The sequence below is a fragment of the Chamaea fasciata genome, unplaced genomic scaffold, assembly GCF_029207755.1.
Source record: "Chamaea fasciata isolate MVZ Bird 193981 ecotype frontalis unplaced genomic scaffold, bChaFas1.0.hap1 SCAF_32, whole genome shotgun sequence".
NCBI classification, from domain to species: Eukaryota; Metazoa; Chordata; class Aves; order Passeriformes; family Sylviidae; genus Chamaea; species Chamaea fasciata.
Window position 1 is genome coordinate 1,436,116 of NW_027094117.1, and position 22,501 is coordinate 1,458,616.

Sequence of the window (22,501 nt, forward strand, 5' to 3'; positions counted from 1 at the left end):
GGCTAACCACAAAGAAGCCTTTTTCCCAGGCAATATACCTCTTTTCAGCATCTCTGAAACCACGGGAATAAAAACCAGCAGGCCATGTCGGACCCTCAGGACCCCACTGCCATATGTGTACTGACAACCGTGAGGAAGCAAACCCCCATTCTACCTGAAAAGGATCTGTTGGCTGGATAGGGCTTAGGGCCTGATGAGCTGTGGCTCCAAAAATCAACAATTGTACTGCTTCTTCCTGAGATGGGCTCCAGTCCCATTTTACTCCCTTTCTCAACAAATCATAAAGAGGCCTGGCAAAAATGGAAAAATCTGGAATGTCTTTTCCCCAAAACACTACTAATCCCAAGGCATGCTGTAGATCTTGCCTGGACTCAGGCACTTGAATTTGATCTGAGGAGGTTAGGGTGTCAGCTGGGGTACATGTCATACCTCCTTTCCACCAGATATCCCAAAATTTTACTTCTTGAGAAGGTTTTTGTATTTTCTCTCAGGGGATCTGCAAAGCAAGGCTTTCTAAGTGGGAAATTCTTTTTCGTTGGTGAACACCCCCCACTTGCTGTGTCTCATTGTTTACAACTTGTGTAAGGGAATGTTGTGGCTTGTTGCCCAAGGCTTGTGGAAGAGGAGGTGCACTGGGTTGTTGGTTGGACGATTCCAACACAATAGGTTTGGGACAGGGCCAATTAGAAATTATTTTAGCTGATTTATCATCAGGCAATTGATCCGTTATTTCTGGCGGCACTCCCCTTTTCAGTCCTAGCGACCACAGTTGCTGCCGCTTGGAAATTTGTTTTCCCTTTGCCGATTTTTCATTAGGAGAGGCAATGTGCCTGACTCCTCTGGGTTTTTCTGGTTTGTCCTCGGGCTACTTCACTGGTCCATATTTTCTACTGTAACTTATTAACTCCTCTGCTACCTGACTCCATGTCCAAAGTTTATGACTGCTGTTAGATTGTGTGCTAGGAGTTGTAAAAGGTGAGGAGTCAGTGGAGTCAGGGGAAGCAGTTTGATCTCTTGTCTGTCCAAGAAATCTTCCAAGTCTATCTAGCGGAGAGATAGATGCTATTGTTTTTTGAAGAAGAATTGCTGTTGGTTTAAAAGACTCTGGCAAACCTCGAATTAGAGGGGTCATAATCTCAGGTTTGACAGGCATTGAGCATTGGTGACTCACAGCCAGAGATTCATTTTCTTGCATGTATCATTTGCAAGCATGCAGCTTTGTCTATGTTTTCTAGGAGTTGGTCTGAGGTGCCGACTATTGCCAGAGGGTCGCCCCTCTCAAGGGGGTTTAACCCCCCTGCCCAGTAAGCTGCACGCTGTCTCAGGGACCATGGAGCACGCCTATTTCCTGCTGTTAAGAAAACTCCATGTCCCCAAGAGCCACTTGCTTCGTGTTCACTTCATTTAATTTGGTCGCCTCCTGTGAGGGAGACTCGAAAAATATACTCCGTCTCTAATTCACTAGGGAGGCGGGAGTATTCTTTCTTTAATTGAGCTAATTCAGTGGCTGTGTATGGTATTTCTTTGGGAGTTCTGTGGGGATCACCATCCTCTTCATTTATAGAATTCTATTCTGTTTGAATGAGAGGTCTCAAGTTGGAGCAACAGTGTTCCCCACAATTTTGCATGTGTACTAATTCCTTCTGAGGGTATATTTGTTTAATGCTGGATGTCTCCTTTCCTTCTATTTCTGTGGGTGAATCTGCAGGTTTAAAGGTTTTACTTTGCCCTTCTGCAAGGGAAATCTCCAGCAAATAATTCTGATTTCTTTCCTGGTCTAATTGTTTTTGCAAAGCTTCTACCAAATTTGGCAGGGATTCTAGGACTGCTTGTTCTTCACTTACCCCTTCAAAATGGGTTTCTATGGCTGCCGAAAGACAGGTCCCCAAAACTGAGCAAAGGAGGCTTTTATTTCTGCCCAGTTTCGATCTAGCATCATCTTGCAAAGAATATATTTTATCTACAATGTTTTCAAAGTGAAACCAATTATTCTGTGCCCACCTTGCTCCGTTTGGAGAAGGTCTAGCACCATGTTTTGCACGCAAAGCATAAAATGCATTCTCATCTTTTTCATTCATTTTCGGAAGGGACCAAAACCACTCTCAGGGAGGTACTCTTCAAGTTACACCAAAGGCACAGCTAAAACTCTGTTTCCCTTTGCTTTCCTGGAATGGGCCAGGAGACCAAAACTGCCTGGGAGGTTCACCTTAGTTACAAATAGTTGTCTCCTCAACTACGCCAAGCGGCCCAAAACACACACACACACAAAAAACTCACCACGGTCCCATCTTTTGCACAATGAGATCTTTTTGTGAAATCCTGACGACAGGAAGTGCTATTCGCCTGGGTGCGTACGGTCTGCGGGAATTTTCCCTCGCCCCCCTTGCGTTCTAACAGCGCTCACCCAAGTGGCGTGCTAGGTGCGGCTGAGACGAGGCTCCTTCCCCTGTTACAAACTATGTAAAACCCACAACTCCTCTGTCCATCCAGATCCTGTCTGTGACACCAATTTAATGTCACGATCCGCTCCCACAAGCGGGCTTGGTGATGGTTCATTTTAGGGATCTCAGAGCACAAAAGACACGGCGGGGGACAAACTCAGTTTACTCAATCACAAATGCACCTTGATTTCGTGCCAACAAATGCCATAGTGGGGAGAGAAAAGAGAATAGTAAGAAAGACAGAAAAGAGGGCAAGGGGATTATAGCTACCAACATAGAGGCTCGCGTCCTCGAGGCTTTTGAAGATGCCTATAGACGCGAGTTTCTCCAGTGGGGTGATCACAAAGTCTGTGCTTAACTCAGGGGTTCTTAGAGTCCTCTCCGAAGCGACAGGCAGTTGGCCAAACAGGTGGGGGAAATCATTGCAGTGTGTTCATTTAGAGAACTCAGAACAAGTCGGTCGTCAGCAGGTACGGTGTCGACCAGTACGAGTCAGCAGGCGCGGTCACTTCACCGTGACTTGCCCATTGTTTCTGCTCAGGTTCTGATGTTCCCATGTGGGTGCTGGGTTTTTCCATCAAACACACCTGCAGGCAGCACTTGGCCAACATCCCAGCTCAGCCAGGCCACAACTCCCGTCTTGAGATTTTCAAGTCCCTTCGAGGGGTTTCAGTCTCTGTCCTTGACCATGGTGGTGAGGCAGATGAGGGATCTTCGGACCGTCTCTTACAGTCTGGAAGCTCCAATCTGGTAAGACACTGCATGGGGGTCAGGAAGGGGCATCCACCCAGCACCGCGTCAGGAATCCTGTGCCACTGACGCTGATCCCGCTTTGTTTCCCAAGGGAAGAGGGACAGGAATGGATACAACATGGCAGCCAGTGAGTGCCAGTGGCGGATCCAGCTCTGGATCCCCTCTGTGTGGATCCCAGGATGGATGCTGGGATTAATCCTGGTGTGTGATCTGTGCTGGAATCTGATGGATCTTGTCTTTCTGCAGGAAAAAATGTGGGAACCAAGGGTCCGACCTTAGGTACGGAAGGGGATCAGCGTGGGATTCCAGAGGGAGATTGGGGCAGGATGGATGGACTTGGATCAAGGGGGGATTCCAATCAGAGCAGGGGTCCAGAGCAGGATCAGATGAAATTGTGGAGTGGGATCGGGGCTGGATGCTGGAGGGGGATCAGTTGGGATGGATGGAGCAGGATTGGTGCAGGTTGGATGGAGTAGGATCAGTGGGCATGGATAGATGAGGCAGGTTTGGTGCAGGATGAATGGGGCAGGATTGGTGTGGAATGGATGGAGCAGGATCAGGCTTGGATTCTGGAGTGGGAACAGGTGGCATGGGTGGAGCAGGACTGGGACAGGGTGGATGGAGCAGGATCAGGTGGGATTTGGGAGCAGCTCCCGCTCTCCATGGGCTCCACAGCCCAGGTCCATTGTTGAAGAATGGTTAGCAGAGCAAGGCCACGGATCATTAGAGGCCTTATGGCCCGATACCAAGTGCTAGCAGCCTACGTGCTGCTAAGACAAGCTGTCCTTGGGACAGCAGGAAGCACGGTTACAGGCCAAAGATAAAAGAACTTGTGGTTAATAGAGCGTAGCAGTAAGCACGTATCCAAAGTTTTCAGCATGCCAAGGGGAAGAACCTTCTCACGCTTGATATAGCCAATCAAGTATAGATGAGTAGTGGATGCTAACCAATTATAATTTGACAAGTACACTGAACGCTTCGGGCAAAAGTATAATAACGGATGTCATGAGCAATAAAGTTGAACAATGCTTTACCAATCATATTGATTGATTGCATTCTTCCATCGCCGAAATCCTCCGCAGTTGGTGACCCCCGACGTGATAGCGACTGGGACTGCTCTCGTGATGCCCACCCGGAGGTAAGCGAGCGGCGAAGCTCCGAGAAGCAGCGCTCGGATGGCAGAAGGGTTCCGTACGCTGGCGTACACCCCGCTCCGTGCCTAGGCTGACCTTACAGAAGGAAGCTTGCTAAACCGACGCAGTGCCACCTCGCACAGGCTGCATGCGCGCGCACTGGTAAAAGGTACAGCTTTCCCTGACTGCTCCCCTTGAGATAGTTTGTTAGGGGTAGGCAATGGAGAAACAGGTGGCCTATGATTTGTTTAAATGCTTTTTACAAAAGCGGGGAGTGCAGGAGGTAGATTTGAAAAAGGAACTTCCTGGCCTCCTAGAGTATGCTGAGAAAAAGGGTTTTTTCCGGGACCCTGAAAGCGTGTATCAGTTCGAGGAATGGCAAAAGGTGGGGGATTGCCTGTGGCAGGCTGTAATAGATGATGATAAGGCGGCAATAAAGTTAGCTCGACCGTGGCGTGCTGTGGTTAATTGCCTGGAAAAATTTAAAGCAGAACAACGCGTTGCCGTGGCAGCGGCCTTGCACTTGGAAGGGAAATCAGCTCCTGCAAAGGAGGGAATGATTACGTTTGGTGGGGAAAACCTGCCACAGCCGATCACTGTGAATGGGCTGACATTACCACCTAGGACCCCAGATGAGCCCTTGCCGTCCGCCCCGCCGGATCCGAGCATTTCGGGGGGAGGACTGTCACCCTCTGAGGAAGCTACCTTAGAGGATGAGGCAGCCCGTTATCATGAGAATGAAAACAGTGCTCGACAGGGTCGGGGCAAAATTAGGGGCAGGGTTGATTGGCAGGGCATTATGAGGGAAGCTTTGGAGAGCGGAGATTCAAGTGCTGTAGCAACATTACCAGAAATACAGGAAGATAAACAAGCGTTTCCAGTGGCATACATGCCTAACGCTGCAGGAGGGATGGATGTAACAGTATCCCCTTTAGACTGGAAGCTATTAATGCAACTGCGGAACACGGTCAATGAATCTGGACTGCACAGTGAGCCTACCAAACAAGTGCTAAATTATATTTGGGGAGCTGGACTGTTGCTCCAGGAAGACATGAAAAATCTTTTGAAAATGATTATGTCTCAATCACAAATAATGCTTTGGCAGGATCATTGGCAGGCCTTGTGTCAAGAAGCAATTGACGTGCAGAGGGGGCCAGGTGTTTCTTTTGCCGGGGGCCACACGAGAGCATTATATGGGAACAGGAAATTTTTCAACACCACAGGCTCAGGCAATGTTAGGTCCTGATCTCATAAGGGAGACTATGCATTTAGCAAGGCTGGCGTATGGAAAGGTTAGAACTCATAGTACTGCACCGTCTTCTATGAATGTGAAGCAGGGGAACCAAGAGTCATTTTCTGCATTTGTCGATCGTGTCTCAGCCGCAATCGAAAGGGCTGGCATTCCTTTACACATGCAACGAGCACTTCTTCGGGAATGCATCATGTAAAATTGTAATCCCCGAACAAAAGCAATTCTTGTTACTCTCCCGGGTGACTGGGGTGTAGTGCAGTATTTAGATCATATGAGTAGGATCCCTCAGGGAACGCAGGCTATGCTAGTTGAGGCTGTTAAAGACCTGACAGAAACTATCAAGGGGGGGCAGTCACAAGCTCAGGCTTTTGCTGCTGCCGCGCTGCAACCATTCCGTGCAGGAAGGAGCCAAGGGTCCACTAAGCCCAAGGCGCATTTAAAATGCTTCCGATGTGGAAAGCCTGGACATATGAGGAAGGAGTGCCGAGTGGGACAAGTCTGGTGCCAGGATTGTCAAGCGGACAACCACTCAACAGACGCCTGCCGAAAGAAGTCGGGAAACGGACGGCGGAGCGCGAGGAGCCGCGGCGCAACAACACCAACAGCAGCTCAAGTCTACCCAGCCTCCCCCTCCTCCCTGCCGGCAGCCTACGCCCCGCCACAAGGGGAAGCATCGGCTTGGACTTGGCAGCCGCAGTAGATGTTGTGCTAAAGGACAATAAACCTATTAAAATCCCTACTGGAATTAAAGGACCTGTTAAAGTTAATGGACAGTCATCTTGGGCTGTGTTACTGGGATGGTCATCAGCAGCCCTGAAAGGACTAATGATAATACCTGGAGTAATCGACTGGTAGTAGCTCCTGAAAAAATCCAGCGTACTGCTCCTTGGAGGTATTTAGGGTGGACGATAGCTGACGCTACCTTCTCACCACAGAAGCTAGAGCTGCGGACTCAAATTGCCACTCTACATGATGCACAGCGCCTTCTTGTTGATCTCCAGTGGCTCCAGCCCGTGGTCGGCTTCTCCAATGACGATTTGGAAGCCCTTCGTCCACTGCAGAAAGGCACTGATCCTGCATCGCCAGTTGTGCTGTCTCAGCAACAGCACGAACTGCTGCAACAGTTAGCAGATACCAGAGCTAACCCAACTGTGTCACGGATGCTGCCCGATACTGCAGTGGAACTCACGATTCTTGCTGGGCCGAACCATTTTTTATGGCAGCTCTCACCCAGCTGGATGCCAAGGACACGCCACTGGTGCTGGAGTGGCTTTTCACAACGGTACAGCCCCGTACCACGATTCAGAGCCGTGTTGCTAACCTTGCTGCCTTCATTAAAAAAGGCCGAATTTGGTGCCGACAGGTTACAGGGGCAGAACCGGACACAATCTATCTGCCACTTTGGAATGAGGACCTGATGTGGTATCTTTATCATTCCCCTGAATTACAGGACAGTCTTTTGGGAACAGCACAGGATGTGCAGTTAAGATTGCTCAAAAACCCTCTACTACAGTGGGTGCGCTCCAATGAATGGATAGAAAAACCACGTGTATCCCATAGACCTTTGGAAAATGCGCTGACTGTATACACAGATGCAGGCAGAAAATCCAGACGAGCGGCGGCTGTCTGGATGGAGGAGGGCACGTGGATGAAGAAATTATTGGAGGCGACTACTGAAGACTCATTGCAGACGCTAGAATTAAGGGCTGTCCTTCGGGTCATTATGAATTGGCCTGGTCGGGGTGTAAATATTGTCACAGACTCACTATACGTAGTAGGGGTGGTGCTGCGGATTGAGGATGCATTGATAAAGGATATAAAGAATGACAGGTTATGGGAACTTCTGAGGCAGCCGAGGCAAGCTGTTCGGCTGCGCTCAGCTCCTTTTGAAATTTTGCATATTCGAAGCCACAAATGGTCAGAACGTTTGAGTCAGGGTAATGCCATAGCTGACCAGTTGGTTTCTGTTGCAGTACCACAAGACGAATTTCAGCAGGGCCCCAATGGATACCTAGCAAATGGATCCGTCCCGCTAATGACCCTGCAAGAGCGACATCGCTACTGGACAGCCAGGGTTAGAGGGGGTACACTTAATTGAAGATTTAGGGGCAAGAGAAAACCTGCAACTGCTCTGGCAGTTTCACAAGACAGTACAGAGAGTGGTTGCTTTGCACAGCAGTCATGTTTTGGCAGCGATATGTAAGCAGGGAGTGGGGATTCCCCAGCAATGGCAGGTGGCACCTGAGAATCGGGATCATATGTGTCATCGCTATCGTCCTAGGACCAGGCACAGGGAGAGGCGGAGCTGAGGTAGAGTCGGTTTGGGTGCCTCCACAACCGAAGGAAAACATTTGGGTTACTTTAGCCAACAAAACAGGGCAGGAAGCAATATGCCTGTCCCTGTCCTCTCCTGGTAATCCCTTCTCCACCTGTTTGGTAGGGATACCCCTGGAAGAGCTGCCCTGCCCGGTCTCAGTACACAGCTGCCGCCGTAATGATTCTCAGTCATATGCAGATCAATGGGATCAGACGGTCCCACACTTTCCAGGGGCCCACCTGGAACCACAGGAGTTGGAGTTGCTAAGATCGGTTAAAGCAGATTGGTGTGTAAACTTTAACTGGTCGAGCATACGCAGGCAGAATCCACAGTCCGATTCCACAGTGAACGCGAATTCCTCGCTGCCTGTGTAACGAAATGCCTCTCTGCGGTGTAACTATACCAGTGGGAATAATTCCCACTCCTCCAATACTCCTATTCAACTCCCCCCAGGAGTGTTTCTTATTTGTGGAGACAGAGCATGGGCAGGTATTCCATCACGGCTGGTAGGTGGACCTTGCACATTGGGTCGCCTCTCATTACTTACCCCCAATACTTCTATGATTTTGCAAAAGTATAAACAGCACCACAGGGCTACTGCTTGTACTCTTTGCACTTTGCTTTTTTCGCTGCTTGCAACAGATGATGTCTCGTGTAGCAGAAACAGTAAGTACTCGACAGGCTGCCTTTGTTGCACAAAATAAAAAAGGGGAAATTGTTGAAGAATGGTTAGCAGAGCAAGGCCACAGATCATTAGAGGCCTTATGGCCCAATACCAAGTGCTAGCAGCCTTACGTGCTGCTAAGACAAGCTGTCCTTGGGACAGCAGGAAGCACGGTTACAGGCCAAAGATAAAAGAGCTTGTGGTTAATAGAGCGTAGCAGTAAGCACGTATCCAAAGTTTTCAGCATGCCAAGGGGAGGAACCTTCTCACGCTTGATATAGCCAATCAAGTATAGATGAGTAGTGGATGCTAACCAATTATAATTTGACAAGTATGCTGAACGCTCGGGCAAAAGTATAATAACGGATGTTATGAGCAATAAAGTTGAACAATGATTTACCAATCATAATGATTGATTGCATTCTTCCATCGCCAAAATCCTCCGCAGTCCATCTTGTGCATCTGGGACAAGATAACACCACAACCCACTCTCATCCCTGCAGGAACCACCGCCTGTGCAATCCTGCGCAAGGAGCTGCATCCAGCCCCTTTCCTCTTCCTAGGGAAAGCCAAGAGCTCCCGCAAGAGCTCATCCCGCTGCTCCCACCCACCCGGCCCCGCCACCTCTCTTCCCCATGGATCAACTTCCCATTTTCCCCTGTTTCAAGCCAAGAATTAGTTTTTAGAACTAGAACAAAGATGCCAGATGGAAGGAGCCTTGCTGGTTTCACTCAGAAGCATCAGTGACCAAAGGTCACGTTTCCTTTGGTTTTCTCCCATCCTTGTTCCTCCTCAGTGTTCAGGCTGGGCTATCAGGCGTCCTTAGGGCTGCATTTTCACAGTTCCTCTTGCATCCTTTGGGCAATAGCCTGTGCCCTGGGAGGATTCTTTCTGCTCCTTGGTGACACAGGAGAACCTTCCAGGCGGTTTTTGCATGAGCTGCTGCTGTGATGTCACAGGAGCATTGCCACGTCCCCGTGGTGTTGCTCTTGCTGTGGGACACAGAGGCCACAGTGTCCAGAGCGACTCTGGGCGCCTGCTCCTTGCAGGAGGATCCTCCTGCCCGAGGCATTCCCAGCGGTCAGCCCACACCCTGACGGCTGTCCTTCTGTGCTTGCAGGGCTACAGTCTGCAGACGTGTGCAGCGCAGCCAAAATGTTCCAGAATTTGGTTGCTGCAGTTTGCAGCCTGTACTCTGTGGCTTATTCGGTGTATTTCTTGACCCACTTGGCACGTAAGTCAAGCTTTTCCCTCGGTGCAGCATCTGTGGCTTTGAGCTTGCTGTGTGCTTTCTGTTCTTCCTCGGGAACTGGGTTGACTTTGTAACCAAATTGCCATGAAGACACCATTGGTTTGGGAGAGCCGCTGCCAGCGGCTGCAGCTGAAAAAAGGGGGTGTCTGCAGCCAGCAGGGTGTGCACAGCATTTGCAGGGGAGAGTTGCTGGGGGAGTTCCGTACTCTCAAGGGGAGAGTGTGTGGCAGCCGAGCCTGGAACTCCCTCCGTTTGCTGGTCGGGCCCAGAACTGACACAGCCCAGTATTTGGTGCTGTTCTCTTGCTTGCTGTGTGAAGGGACTGTGGCTCCTGGAGGGATGCTGTGAAAGCAAAATGCTCTCTTGGGCTTGCCTTGCTCTGTGGCATTTCCCACCACAGGCATTTCTTTTCCTGACAGCATCTGGTTCATGTTCCTTCTCCCATTGCAGGGCACCTGACAGGTGGATCTCGAGCAGCTCCTCCTTTGGTGAGTTCAAAGGGAACCTTTGGTGTTTGGAATTGTGCAGCAAGTTGTGAGCTCAGCGTGTGGCAGCCGAGTGCAAGCCTGGGAGGCTGAAGGAAAGTTCCTGTCAGTGTCTTTGCAGCATCAGCAGCAGCAGCAGCAGCAAAGGCATCCCCGGCAGTTTTCTCCTTTTCTGTTGAAATGCTTTTGAAGAGCTGCAGGTGTGGTTTTGCAGGCAGAAGATTGCTTGCTGGCTTTAGCCATGGTGGAGTATCAAATTCCCAACAATAAGTGGCAATGTCGACTTTAGCCCATTGTTTGTTTGTTTGAACAGCTGGGAAGCCTATTTCTGCTTAGTGCAGCTGGATGTGTAGCTGAGGATACATAAGGTGATAACTGAGATGGAACTTCCCGTCCCTCACACTACCGTCTGTCCACAGGGCACAAAAGCAGCATCAGCACCTCCTCCAGCTCCCTCTGCCTCCAAAGAGGAGGCCAAAGAGGAGGAAGGCAGCGGTGAACTTCCCACTCTTCAGGGAGATAATGGTGAACTTCCCTCTGTGCCGGGGGACGACAGTGAACTTCCCGCTCTTCTGGGAGATGAGGGTGAACATCCCGCCGATTGGGAATACAACGGCGAGGCTCCCGCAGTGTGGGACAAGGACAGTGGACATCTCCCAGTGTGGGACGAGGATGGTGGACGTCACTCGGCACAGGGCGAGAATGGCCAAGCTGCCATGGCGTGGGACGAGGATGACGGACATCTCCCGGTGTGGGATGAGGACGGAGGACATCCTGTGGCTTGGGAAGAGGAGGGTGAATGTCTCCCAGCATGGGAAGTGGAGGCTGAACGTCCCATGGCTTGGAAAGACGATGGCCAACCTGCAGCGTTTTGGGAAGAGGACGGAGAACATGCAGCGTTTTGCGAAGAGGACGGAGAACCTCCCTCTGCTGCGGGATCCTGGGCTGAAGGTTCTGGCAGCAGCACAGCTCTGCAGGCAGAGGAAAGAGGGGAGCAGTGCCTGATGCAGCTGAGTACGTCTGCTCTGTTCCTGTGTGCCAGAGCAGGTGCTGTGTGTGTGTCTCAGCATCAGCTGCAGCCGGTGTTGCTCTGCAGCTGAATGTCCCAGAGTGACTGATTGTCCTTCCCCAGCTGAGAACAAGGGCCCCCAGGGAGTGGGGCTGCATTCTGGCTCTGCTGCAAGGTGGGGTCTCTGTCTGGGAGAGAGTGTCTTCCATGTGGTTTCTTTCAGGAAACAGCGTGAGCGTGGGGGAGCCTGCGGAGAAATACCTGGAACTGGAGCAGATTGGCCAAGGGTAAGTGCAAGGCAGTTACTTCTACACAAGCAGGGCCCAGGTATTTTGCTGGTGCAGGATCAAGTGAGAAGTCAGGAGAGCTGCAGACACCTTCAGGCACTGGGGGATGATGCTGCTGTCTCTCAGTCCTGATCAGAATTGACAACTGTGGTCAGATGGCACCTCCAAAGGCCCCTGAGGCTGGCAGTGTCCTGCCTGCAGCAAGGAGCAGGACATGGAAGATCTTCTGTCCATGCAATTGGATTGCCTAAGAGAGCAACTCACCATCTGCTGACTGTCAGACAAGAGTTCTCAACAAGATTGCTTTCAAATCTTTTACTTGCAAAACTATTCACCGCTCAGGATTATCAAGAGAATGGCTTCCAAACAGAAAGCAGAGATGAACTAAGAAGGGCTCTTTTCAGCACAAGTAGTAGACCCCACACATCCAGTAACAGACACAGAGCTGCTGCACTCAAGGGGAAAATGCATGATGCCCTGATGCAGGGCTCTTGTGGATCCTGCAGCTCTTAGGCAGGAAACGCAAAAGGATGAAATACATTCTTTTCTAGTTCTTTAGACAGCTGGCCCCCAGCCCAGGTTTTGAACTAAAGGAATTCATCACGGACATTTGGGGTTTGCTCCAGCACTTTTCCTTCATGTTTGGCCTCAGTTTTCCCTTGCACACCTTGCATGGCAGAGGGCTGGTGGCTGCCGCGCCCTTCTTTCAAGGGTTGACGCGCCCAGGTGTTTTCTGAATGCTACAGGTAGAAAAGATCTCCTGTCTGCCTGACTTTCACTCCCAGGGTCTAAAGCACTGCTTCTTTCCTCTCTGCTGTTTTGTCTGCAGGGCTTTCGGAGCCGTTTGTAAAGGACTCGACAGGGCCACTGGACGAGAGGTGAGTGTCTGCTGACAGAGAGAGAGGGAGAGCAATGAGAAGATGGATGTCCAGAGCAAAGCTCTCTCCTAAAGCCTGCAGTTGTCTTTGGCTCTGGTGTGGGTGCCAGCCTGTGACAGGGATCATCTGAGCATGGGATGTGTGTGTTTGCTTTGTTGTGCAAGCCCAAGCAGAGCAGCTGCGTTTGAAATCATGAGCAAATGCCATAGAATTGCTAAAGGGTTCCCAGCTCTTTTGCTCTGTTTGCACAGAACCAGAATTACCTCCTGCTTGCAAAATGTGTTTGAATAATAATGAACATCATCATCATCATTCTAAGAGTGGTGGTAAACTAGGGCCATTTGAGAAGAGTGTAGGTGCAGAGAAGGTTGTTAGAGCTTTGAAGCTGAGGGACCATTTCTGCAGAGCTCACAAGGCCAAATGTCTCTGGCCACGTGTCCTGTAAGCAGCCCCCAGCCAGCAGAGCAATGGGCTGTGGGAATGGCACTTGCTGAGCTCTGGTGTCCCATCCCAAGGCAGTTTGGCACAGCCTGGCTGCGGCGCTCCAAAAAGCCTCGCTCCGTGTTTGCTGTGGCCTCCTGCCACAGACTCCTCCAGCTGAAGGTCTGCAATGTCCCTTCAGGTGGCCATAAAGAAAATGAGTCTCCAAGGGCAGAAGAGGGAACGAGCTGTGAATGAGCTCCTGCTCCTAAAGGACAAGAAGAACCCCAACATTATCAACTCTTTGGACAGGTGAGTGCTATAGCTCTCATCCCGTGCACGAGCCCTGCGTTAATCTTTCCTGGCATCTGTAGTCCGTGGCCTGTTTTGAGAAGCCTGACCTGGCCATATCTTGCCAAAACAACAGCCTGGCAGTTCACTCCCTCCATGTTCCTTTGTTGCACCACTTTGGTTTTCTCTTCAAGCGGACCCTATTTTCTGTGTCTTACAACAAGTGCTGATAATCCATGGCAGAAATTATTTCCCTTGGCGGGTTCTTCCCAAATCTTTTCCATTGCTTCAGTTACCAGGAAGACCAGGTTCTTGTTTCCAGAAAGGCCTCATCTGCCCATTTTTCAATGGCCCTGCCTGTTGCTGAAGAGACTTTCTGCAAGGTTTTCCAAAGAGTTGACCACTTTTATCTCAAGTGCTGCACGGCCTCCCTCCCTGGATAGCTCCGGAAGTTGTGTTGCCTTGTGGTGGAGTGAATGGTGGAAGTGATGAGTTCAGATGCTGAAGCAGCTGGGGGCAAGTGGTGTGGTTTCACATTGATCTGGGCTGTTGCTAAAAGTGCATCTTTCACTTGCTTGCCATCTAAGGCCTCTCCTTTTTCACAGGTGTCTCCTGTGAAAATCAGATGGGATTCTGTCCTCATTGACAAGTGACCTGGAAAGAAAACCCCACTGGAGGCTTTGCCATGGGGGAATTGAGCACTGCACATTCATCTCTGTGCCATTGTTTTCCTCTTCCAGCTTCCTTGTTGATGGAGATCTCTGGCTGGTGATGGAATACATGGATGGAGGAACTTTGCAGGATGTGGTCAGACAGACACGCATGGCTGAAGGAGACATGGCAGCTGTCAGTCGGGAGGTGAGGGATCCTGCTTGTGCCTCCCATGGCTTGGACACGATGCTCCTTCCAGAAGGGCAGGAGAAGAGGAGCGGCTCCACGCTCAGGGCTTTGTTTCTGTCTTGTTTTTATGAGCTGGGGAGGAAAGAGCCACTGAAATGAATGGCCTGCCAGCATCACTGCACTTCTGTTCTTGTCCCCTTTCCTGCTGTTGGGGTACTCTGTCTTTTTTGGCTTTGATTTGCTCTTCTCAGCTTTGCCTTGGAACCATTTGCCTGGAGCTTGTGTGCACTGCACTCCTGGCCTGTCACAGCAAAGTTTCTGCTGGCAGAATTCTAAACTCTCCTTTCTTGGCTGATATATTCCAGCCATTGATTTTTACCCTGGTGTTTCTTTTTCTCTCTCAGTGTCTGCAGGGCCTGGATTTCCTCCATTCCAACCAGGTGATCCACAGAGATCTGAAGAGCTCCAACATCCTTCTGGGAATGGACGGCTCTGTCAAGCTGGGTGAGTGTTCCTGGCCAGGCACGGCGCTCCCGGGCTGCGGGTGTGGGGCTGCTTGCCAGTGGCGGCCAGAGCCCCACAAGTGCTGCTGGTGGCACTGCCACAAGCGCTCCTGCTGCCCCTGCAGAGAGCTCAGGGGAGGAGCAGGAGTGTCAGGAGTGGCTTTGCTCTGGCTGTGGCCCTTGCAGAGGGGCAGGAGTTGGAATGGAAATCTTCAAGGGAATCAGTAAAAGCCACTGCATGAAAGCTGAGGGTTTCTTGAAGGGTCCAGTTCCATCTTTCCTTGCCTCCAGCCGTGAGGACTTTTGCAGCTGTATTCACGACTGCATTCTCACACTGAGAGTGGGGAATCTTTGGGGTTGGTTTCCTCATTCCAGCTGCCTTTGACAGGGTTTGTTTCTGTCCTCAGCTGATTTTGGCCTCTGCGCTCAGCTCAGCCCTGAGCAGGACCAGCCCAGCTCCATGGTGGGCACTGCTCACTGGATGGCCCCAGAAGTTGTCACCAGTTCTCCTTACGGCCCCAAGGTGGACATCTGGTCCTTGGGCATTGTGACCATCGAGATGGTGGAAGGAGAACCTCCTTACTTCAAGGAAACGGCGGCCATGGTAAGAGGCAGATTCTCCAGTGTTTGCAGAGGCCTGTGAGCACAGCGTGGCCCTGCCCTGGCAGGAGCAGCTGAAGGTTTCTGGACAAGGGGAAGGGAATTCCCAGAGGACTCGAGCCTGAACACAGACCAATATTCTGCAGTCTCTGGCAACAATGTGCTTTGGGCTTTAAGGTGTTCAGCTCTTCTATCTGTGAGGATGACCTGAAAACGTGAAGCCAGTATCAGCTCCAATGTTATCTTGCAAAAAAGCCCCAAACGCACCCCAAAAGCCACCCCCAAACACAAGAAATCTATGAAGGAGTTTCTAAAACAGGTTTGGCGAGATTAAGTCCCTCCCGGCTCTTCTCACTGGGAAAGTTGTCTAACACGTCAAGATGATTATTTAACATGCCCAAAGTCTAACACGTTTCTTTCCTAGCCCAAGCTCCTTTCTCCATGTCACCAAGCCTGAGCTTTCAGCAACACAAACCTGTTTCTTGTCTGGCAGTTTCTGGGATGGGGCATCACAAATGAATTTCCTTGACTGTCAGTGGCCCTGCAGAGATGCGTTTGATGTAAGAATCCTTTGAAATAACAGTCAGACCACAGTGACTCTTGCAAATGGCCTGGAACGCTGGTGTCGGTATTTGGAGAAGCAAAATCTGCTCTTTCTGATGGAAGTGCCTACTAAGAAAGCCAATGAGATTGGCTCTCCAGGCCAGATCATTTGGATGTTGCAATGGCTGTGGCTGCATCAGGCTTTGGGTTTTTTGGTTGGTAAAGAAAAATGAGCAGCATCTCTGCCAGGGAGGAAAGTGCCCCTGGAGCTGGGGCTGAGAAGCTGGGCTCAATGTGAGCACTGTGGGTGTGACGGAAGCTGGCAGAGCGCTGTGTTTGCTTTTCCTGCAGGCTCGCACTCTGATCCGGCAGAACGGGACCCCGCGGCTGCAGGAGCCCCGGCGCCTGTCGGCTCTGCTGCGGGACTTCCTCGAGTGCAGCCTGGAGTGGGACGAGGAGCGGCGCTGGTCTGCCCAGGAGCTGCTGCAGGTGAATGCCAAGCGGCTGCAGGGGAAACAGCAGCGGCAGGGAGGGGTTTTCTTCTGGGGCCCTCTCCCGTAATCTCCAGGCTGGCTGCTTTGCACGCGCAAAGCAAGCAGAATCCTCGCCCGGTTTGGCTTGGCAGGCTCCTTTCCAGGTCCTCTGCACCTGGTACCCTCAATGGGCGCAGACATCTTCAAGCAGATCACGTGCCCCAGAGCCCTGCCTGAGCTGAGCTTGGCTCTTTCCAGGGAGGAGGCACCTCCCACATCTCTGGGCACCTTCTGTCAGTGTGTTCCCCACTCTCCTGGTGAAAAACCAAAATCCTCCCTTACATCTAATCTGAGCCTGCTTCCCTCCCTGCAGTTCAAATCCATTCCCCTTTGTCCTGTTGCAACAGAGCCTGGGAGGAAGTTGACTTTGGAAAGTAACGCTTCACTTCTTTCTTTTTTATCCTTTGGCCAGCACCCATTTTTAGCATCAGCCAAGCCTCTCTCCAGCCTGACCCCTCTGATCACTGCAGCAAAGCAACTGAAAGAGCAGCGGAGGACATGAAGCGCTTTCTCTTCTACTTGGGACAACTACTCAGTTCTGGTAGTTAGCACTGCCAGTTAGTTCTGGTAGTTAGGACAGCCTGTTTGTTCTGGTTGTTGTGACACCCTGTTTGTTACGGCAGCTTTTGGAATAAAAACTCCCTTCAACCTCAACTCCCTTGACATGTGCCATCCTTCTCCCCCTGTGACTCAGCTGCGTGGAGCAATGCGAGGCCACAGTGGGCCCAGCCTTGCCCAGAGCTGAGCCCCAGCAGAGGCCTGGCAGAGGCCAGAGCAGCCTCGGCATCTGCAGAGTCAGCCTGGAAGGACTTGCTTGGAGCCTTCTGGGCTGCACTCGACTCTGGGTTACAAACTGCGTGTGGCGGAAAATGCCACTGGTTCTGCAAGAGGGCAGAAGGGGCCTGGGGAAGGCCAGAAGGGCCATGGGGAAGGCTCCATGCTAGAGAAAAAACCTGCCCTGTGTTGGAGAAAAACCATGCCTTTATCCCCTCGGACAGAGGCAAGAAAATTGAATCCTAAACCAAGGCAAAGAGAGGCAGGGGAGCAGCCCCGGCCCTTCCGCTCCTGCCAACCAAAGCGTCCCTCACCTGCTTCTGAGCCCCTGGGCGCTGGTGGCCCGTGGCTGTTGGTTTTTGTCAGGCTGGCTGCCACCAGCCCAGGACAGGCTGGGCACTGGAGGCTTCAGGTGGGGAGATGGGATCCTGGGATGCATTTGATGGCACCTGCCAGCGCAAGCAGGGGAATGGGCTCAGCCGAGGCAGCGGCGGGAAGGAGACCGCGGGCAGCCGCTCCCGCAGCGCCCTCCGGCCACGGGGAACACGGCGCCGACACGGCACAAGGAACCCGCCAGAGCCCCCTGCCGCCCCCTCCGCCCGCAGCCAGCCCCGAGCCCCGGCAGAACCGAGCGCGGCTCCCACCCGCGCTGGGGCCGCCTCCGAGCTCCGCCACCGCCTCACCGGTGGTTCCCTTTAAGCAGCAGGCATTAATTAATTAGTGTCAATAAAATAAATAATGAATGTCAATATGGGAAACATGAAGCTACAGAAATCAGCCAGTGTGAAGGCTACTGCTCAAATATATTTACCAAATCATTCTTTAAAGTAATTTGATAAATAATTTGAAAAATAAATTAAGAAAACAGAAGGATGCCTTAAAATGTTGATTTGGTAGTAAAGTTGTTTCTTCATCACTGCAAGAAAACTGTACATTTTTTTTTCTGCTCTTGTGTAAGCTTTAAACTTTGTGTTCATTTATTTTTATATAAGTTTGCCAGTTTCCTATATACTGTGTGCACCTCCACTCAAAAACTGTCTCTCCTTTCATGGCTTTTAATCTATAATCTATGCTCCTTCTCTATGTCACTGAGAAAATTCAAAACTTTGGCAATCTTTAGAACACAAAAGCATAGCAAGCTATTTATTTATAAATATAATTCAGTGGTTGACAGATTCCATGTGAGACAGGGCTTGCTACCTGCAGAATCTCTTTTCCATTTGACAGTGCACAAACTCACCAAACACTTTGAAAAACAATAAAAATGGATTTGGACACGTTAGATGTTTGAAAAAGAGGCAGTTTCCAAAAAGTTAATGAATCGAACATAATATCCTGGCTTACTATTCCCTTCTTTTCCTTTAAAGGATACCAGAAAAAAGTCTTTGTGCCATGTGACAGGTTTATTTGAGAGGGCACTTTTTTACAACTATTTCATTGTAGGGGTTGTTAAGAAGCAAATGAACATGAAGGTGTGCTCCACTGAAATTTAAAATGAACTACCACTACTAGTTGAAGGGAGATGGAGAAGAACTGTTTATGAAATAAAGGGGGGAAACCCCACAAACCAACAATCATAGTGAAATTAGTTCCAAAAAGCTGTTGTTGTGGATATTAACACTAGAAATCTTGCTGCTGTATGGTCTGAATGAAATAGATATAAATACAGAGTCACAGAAAAGGTGAGATTAGAAGGCTCTCTTGAGACTGCCTATTCCAAATGCCCTGCTAAAATTGGATCAGCTAGAGCAGGTTGCCAATGACCATATGCACTAGGGTCTTGAATGGCTCTACAGACAGAGACTGCACAGACTTTCTGAGGAACCTGTTGGGCACTCTCAGAAACAAAATGTATTTTTTCTTATGTTCAGATGGAATTTATTATATTTCAGTTTCTGCCCACTGTCTGTTCTATGTTTACTGAATACAATGGAGAGGACTACGTCTCCATGTTCTTTATCAGTTATAAATACTTATGTTTCCTTCTGTCTTCCTTGCCTTCCGCGGTTTGAATCATCCCAGCACCTTCAGCATCTTTCTGTAGCAACAGATGCTTCAGCCTCTACTCGACTTTGTTGCCTTTCAAAGGAATGTTCTTACCTCTGTTGTATTTGAGAGTCCAGAACTAGGTCTGGCAGTCGAGATGTTTCTCCCAAGGAAAAGACCCCCCCCTGAACCTACTAGCAATAATATTACTAAAGTAACCCAGTGGGCTTTGCCTTAAGAGCACACTGCTGGACATAATTTGTTATCTGTGGAAAGGGATTGGTTAAAACAAAGGGAAAGTAACTCATTTTGGAGTAAACACCTCCTAAAATTTGTCTTTAACCAAGGCAACTAGGAAAAAAAATGCCTATTGGAATACCTTTAAGACTTATATGCAACAGTGTGTTTCACCATAAACTAAACTAGAAGGTAGATGCTAACGGAACAGATGAAAATTTCTTCCTTGATGACGTTTAAGTAATTTAAATCTTATCCTAAAAGTAGTTCAAAATTCTGATCAAATTCACCTTTTATTAGAGTGAGATTAGCAATTCAGAGTTGCTATTTGTGAATGTCAACAAAATATCAACATTTATGAGTTAGTATTTGAAGGAAGAAATATGCCATATAATCACAAAATTATTTAAATTAACATGTTAGTGGAATGTTGAATAAAGACTAATACAATAAAGATATTTTAATAAAATTAACATATTAAACAGTGAAGGTGCAAAGGGCTCCACTAAAAGTGATGAAGTCACAAAGCTTTCTGAAATCAGGAGAATTTTAAATTACTTTATGCATTCCAATTCATGTCTCATTAATAATAATATTGGTTAGATACCTTGGAGAGGCAGAACTGAATATATACTTCCCAGTTTTCATCTTTACCCAAGCAATGTTTTCAGAGGAGTTAAAGGCGCTCTTGTAGTCAAGCAGGTCAACATCCTACTGAGTTACTTTGGCAATACTATTGCTAGTAGGTTCTTCCAGGTGATCCCTCTAATTTCATCTCACTCTTTTGTCTCCCACTCCCAATACCAAAACTCTGTTCACTACTCTTCTATGTCTCTGACAGATAGTAGGTAGAATAGTAGCAGTCACAAGCATATCTTTCTTCCTTTAAGTCCACAACTCTTACTTTAAATCACTGGGGCCCATGAAATACTTGCTAGATGTCAACAAAACTTATTTGTTTTTAAGATGTATGGATATGTCTTGCAACCAAAAAAATTCCAAACAAATGCAATCCAAATAAACAAACAAACAAAGTATGAAAGAAATACATATCAGCTCATTTCCATGTACAAAAGAGAATTGACCAAACCAGGAAGGTCTGGAAAGTTATGAACCTGCTATAACATCTGCTATGTTAGTGTGAAAAAATACGTTATTTAACAAATAAATAAATAAATAAATAAATATCCCTGCAAAAATGTTTTCTTTTTATAGATGTTATTATTATGTTCTTGGTAAATTAATAACTATAATAAAAAAAAATCTCAGGTGTTCTCTATGAGGGTCAGACTGGCAGACAAATGTAGCTAGAATGTTCATAGGTTAAGATGTATATATATTTGTCAAGACTATGACAGGAATAAAAAGTTTAAAAATTCACCCATTTCAATATATACATGCTTGGTCTTCCAATGATCACACTGGACCGTCAAAAAAAATAGAAATCCTTAGCAGGGGCAACATACCTGTAGAGAGACCAACAAGCTAACTTCTGACTTAAAACACATACAAAATATATATCATGTATTGACATAACAGATAAAAATAATTGATTTAATTTGTTCTGGAGTGTGGCAAAATCAGAGTTCAGGTCAAAATATGCTATGCAACCGTGTTGCTATGTGTGAAGCAACTGCGGTAATTTTTGGGAAAAAACTCAAATTAATATCATCATCTCACTAGAAAACCACTTAAACATTGAAATATGAGGTCTGAAGATGCTATTATCTAAAGCAAGAAAGAGGAAATGAAAAGTCTAAATATTAAGAAAGTATAGATAAAGACATGGAAATTGCATAAACTAATCAGGAAAAAAAGAGATAACAGAAGTAACAGCCAACAAAATTTCGAAAATGACAAGCAGAAGTTGTAAAATATGAGTTAAAGTAATGACAGAACCAAGACTCCATGAAGACTTTGCCTTTACTTTGCAAAAACTTCAACATCCCCTCCAAATGACAAGCAGGCACGCCTGGTCTCCTGAAATCTTGCCATCAAATGGTTTTCTTGGGTTTTTTAAAAGAAGTTTTTTTAATGTGAAAGAAAAAGACAATAGCATATATTCATTTCAATAAAGTGCTCTTTGCATCCAGTAACAGAGTGGGTAAAAAGTAAATTGGAGAAGACTGCTAAACCAGTCTTCTGTACAGGTACAGAAGAATAGCTTTGAAGTTGCTTTTGCAAGAGAAGATAGAAATAGTCCTTTGTAAAACTTAGGAAGAACTGCTTATGTCAAACCAGAAGATGAGTTCTGTGGTGGTCTGTGTAATTCACTGAGAGTGTAAGAAAAAAATCAGACGTGACAACCATTATATTGTCTTTCTGAAATTCTTTCTAGCTTGTGCAGCTTGTGTATGTGCTTCTTAGCCTACTTTTAGTGTGGCATCCTACAGATCTATCCTTTTTTTTAACAGAGCATTCTACCTCAGGCTGTATTGATAAAGGGAGCTCATTTGACAGGAAACCTCTTATGCAAGAATAAAGGCAGGATTTGCTTTTTCTTTGCAGCCTCATGGAAAACTGACATCTATGGGACAGAAGGTCACATGGCCCCAGCTCTGAGGCTGTCATCAAAGTCCATCCAATGCTGTAGAGTACTTGAAGGTTTCACAGATCTGTTCAAAGGTTTAGAACTATTTTCTGACGAGAATATTATGCCTTTCCAGAACATTTTGTAATTTTGTTTACATGGCAATTGCAAGGTAAAACGGGTGTTACCTTAGGCATGGGATGATATGCTAAGCTAAATTTTCTGTAGGTGCTCCTGGTGCAGAGATATCACATTTTCCTGATACTAGCTTGTCATTAGTGGACATTGTATTAAATGATATGAAATTGTGTTTTATAATTTTTGTGCAAAACAACAACTTTTGTTAAAGAAATGTGCAAGATTATTAAAGGTAAAAACAACACCCTTTAAAGCCCTTTGTGAAGACTCATTTGGCTTTCATCAGAAAATCAAGAATTAATCTGATGATAAAACTAACATGTGACTTATCTCTTTATACACATCTCTTTCCATCCCAATAAAAAATAATTAAATCTGATTAATTTTATTCAAGCAACCTAATACAGAGATTTGAAAAATTATTTCCTTCCACTCTACAGTGGTAAGGGGCAGCACTTTCAGCTTGCTTATGTTAACTAAAATATTTTCTGTTACATACAGGATATTTCTGCAAGTGGGTTCCATTTTACAGAGATTTCAAGGTTTTTCCGTCTGGGGGCACCACAGCACAAGTTGGTTCAAGCAGTTAAGTCCAGGGCCAGAAGTCTAAACAGGCAAAGGTATGATAATCCAGT

General features: G+C 47.9%; 2 pseudogenes; one reads left to right on the forward strand and one right to left on the reverse strand.

Annotated features, from left to right (window-relative positions):
• The window catches only part of LOC136303317 (zinc finger protein 850-like), a 171,392-nt pseudogene that overhangs the window by 85,661 nt on the left and 63,230 nt on the right, over window positions 1-22,501 (forward strand).
• Window positions 488-1,628, reverse strand: LOC136303277 (uncharacterized; annotated as a pseudogene).